Genomic DNA, 3,435 nt, shown 5'->3' on the forward strand with positions numbered 1-3,435 from the left:
ATACTGACTTCCAGGCAGTTAGGGTGAGAGTCTTAAAGCCACACCCACAGTGACACACCTACTCCAAGGCCACACCTTCAAATAGTGCCACTCCCTGAGCCAAATATATTCAAACCACTACAAGGGGAAACAAGGTACAACACCCAAGAGGGCAAAGGGACAAAAGGGGTGGGTAACCAAAATGGTTGGATTATATAGGTAAGAACAGCCCAACCCAGCCACCCATTCCCCACTACCACCATCTGGCTAGAGAGTTCAGTGTAGGAGCAGGGTATGCAAGGATCCTATAACAGGTAGGGGCTGAGGGATGCTGAGAGAACCTGGAGACCAGGCCCACTTTGATATGTCAAATAGGCACCTCAGTCATTTGTTCCAGGGTTTAAGACTTCACTATACTCTGAGCTCAAATACCTCCTTGGTAATCAGGATACAAGAATAGGACTAAAGTGCCACACCCACTCCAGTGAAGTCTGCGTGGCAAGTCCAAAAGCTTGGCCACAGTCCTGAGGCAAAAAGTTTTACAGAAACTTGTCTCCTGGAGAGTCTCTGGTGACCCATAAACAGATTTGTCCCTGCAATAGTGTGGAGGGTCTTGCATGCTTTCTTGAAGTATTTTACTGGATAAGAGCTAAAAATTTCAGGTCTAGTTCAACAAAGTAAACTTGGAATTACAGCCGAGTCACTCCCATATGCAGGAATTTACGATGGTCTAGGAAGAAGGAGGGTTGTGGTTTAAGGAGGAACTAGAGTATTGTATTATTCAAGAAAAGGTTAGCTAGAGCGGAAAACCCCTGGTGGTGGGTTATACAATAGACCAGAATTATACCTGGGCACATTAGCCCTTTCACCTGGCTCCTGTGAATAGTTGACTTTAGCTAGGACTGATCTTATCACAGTTGTAAACACTGCCTGGTTCCTGTAAGCTTTTATGTATGCATTTTCTCTGTTTTGTGTAAAGAGTCATTATGCATCTTGATGTACCTTGGCTGATGTATCACCTAACTTCCTTGTTTTTCTTCTGTGTTATAAGTCTGATGCTCGCTTTGAGACATTACATTCGGATACAGCACTCTCTCTGGTGTCCATGTCTGTTTGTCATCCTGCTGACTCCTTGCCCACCTGAATACCAGGACCCTGATTCTCCCACGGGTTGAGGGACCGACTGAGTCCAGTCCACAGCACTAAAGGAGCTGGAGGAGCCAGCATTGTATCTTAGTTTAAACTCACCAGCAGCAGACCCTGATACAAGGATTCCAGGGTAAAGACTTTACTTGGCAGCAATACTAAGACAAGGTTTCAACTGCCAACCATCTTTTTGGGAGGGTATCCCAGGAAACATCAGAAACATTCCTGGGGAAGTGGAGTAGGAAAGAGAGACAGGAGCCAAGGGCAAGGTGAAGGAAGTTTACAGTGCAGTGAAGACCCAGTACTGCTTCAAAGGCAGTGTCTCTCTAGAATGTGGAGCCTGCACAACAAGGGTCAAGGCTAGTTACTGGGGCATTGACCATAAGCACAGCTGGTGTGGAAGGGTGCAGGCACAGTGAATGGTATTTTTCCTGCTTTGCCACAAACACATGAACACATATTACATATATACACACACAGCCACTAAGATGTGTGCATACTGTCACTTAGACACATTCAGGATCACCAGTGTACATAAGATGTAGCATATCTGTGGGTATTCACACATAATCATGAGAATTCTTGGAGGAATTAACTTTATAGCCTGGTGCCTCTGACCAGCAGAGGGAGCCTCTTACACACATATGAGAGAAACAGGGAGCCTCCTCCCCAGCCTTGTCTTAAAAGCATCAATCACACAGACTGTATATGCAGGCCTAGTGGTGCCACCTGAAACCCTGTCTTAAGAAAGAGTGTTGGCGGGAGGGCATAAAGGTGTGGCTTGAACTGTGGCCCCACCTCTCCCTTCCTCCTCTCATTTATTCACCTTCACGAGGTTCATTAATTTCAAACTTTATGATACTGCAAGACTCACAGTACCAGGGAAAATTGAGGAGCAGAGAAGAGCAGTCTGGTGCCCAAGTCTACCTCTAGAAAAGGCCCCTACCAGGATTAGCTCTCATAAATACTGCCTTCCCAAACCAAATCTTTGTGACTGTTTTGTTTTGTCATGTCTCTGGAGGAGGACAAGGTTACATATGAAAAAAACTGAGAAGTCTTTGGAGAATGATGGGCTTGTGGTAGCTCCTCCATCCTGGCGACAATGTAGGAGCTAGTGGCCAGGATTGAAGTCTGTAAGCTTACTACTCAGCCGGCAAACACCATGGACAGTGGACATCAGCCGACGACCCCATAACATGCCACCAGGACACAAGGTGGCTCTGCCACTGCCACAGTCATTAAATTCAGTTTAGCAGATCCTCTAGGCACCTGCTGGTTCCCAATGCTAGACAGAGGATCTGTGCTGAGACCCCAAGATAAGGATATTGAGTGAGTTGCTCCCCTCTGAGAACTGTTTTAGCATCTATTAAATGAGACAGTCAGAGTCATCCAAACTGTGGATATTAACTAAGAGTATACGGGGAATACAACTGAGCCGTGGCAAGAGTCATTCCATTCATACGAAGCCCGGGCTGACCATGTCTTTACACCCAGTGCTTGTTCATACCTTCCATGACTCCCTGTTGCTCTCTGCCCACTACCCTTCCTCCAGTCTGCTCCCACACCCAGATGCAAACAGTTACTGTAATGAGATTCAGATGAAACCTAATGCTTCCCGTGCTCTTCCCAGGCTGAGGTGGGTGAGCACTCCATTCCAAACACATCCCCAGACCTTGCTTTCTTGGACACTAGGTGTCCACCTGGCCCTAGCTGGCCTTGAACTTGAGATAGAATGACTCTTGCCAGAGCTCAATTGTCTTCCCACATGTTTGCACCTGATCCACACATTGCTCCATGGTTTGGATGACTTCTGATTATCTCATTTAACAGACACTAAAACTGCTGTGAAGTTTTCGTGCTCTTTCCCAACCCAGGCCTTTGCTGACACTGTTCCTCTGCCTGGGACACTCTTTCCTTCCCACAGTCCACTCAACTTCTGCTCTTACTTCAGCCTCAGACTTCCCGTGATCCTCCACTCCCCATACCTCTGTCACATTCACCCAGAACCAGGGGTCTCATGTTTGAAGCATTTATCATACATTGTGAATAATCATTCACAGGTATAATTGTTCAACTTCTGATCCTCTCTGATGAGAAGGAAGAACTAGACTGGGCTGGATGCCTGGCCCCATGCCAGTAGACATTGAATTAATATACAATCTATTGACCAAATTATCAGAGCCCAAATTGTCCCAAAAAATCTGAGTTTAGTTCCAGATCAAATAAGTATGTCCCAGCTGCTTCCCGACTGTCAAGAGGCCCACCCCCCCCCCCACATTGGGCTCCAAATCTAGGACCGGATGAGGTGGA

Source organism: Mus caroli, unplaced genomic scaffold (assembly GCF_978045245.1).
Source record: "Mus caroli unplaced genomic scaffold, Mus_caroli_1 scaffold_18, whole genome shotgun sequence".
NCBI lineage: Eukaryota > Metazoa > Chordata > Mammalia > Rodentia > Muridae > Mus > Mus caroli.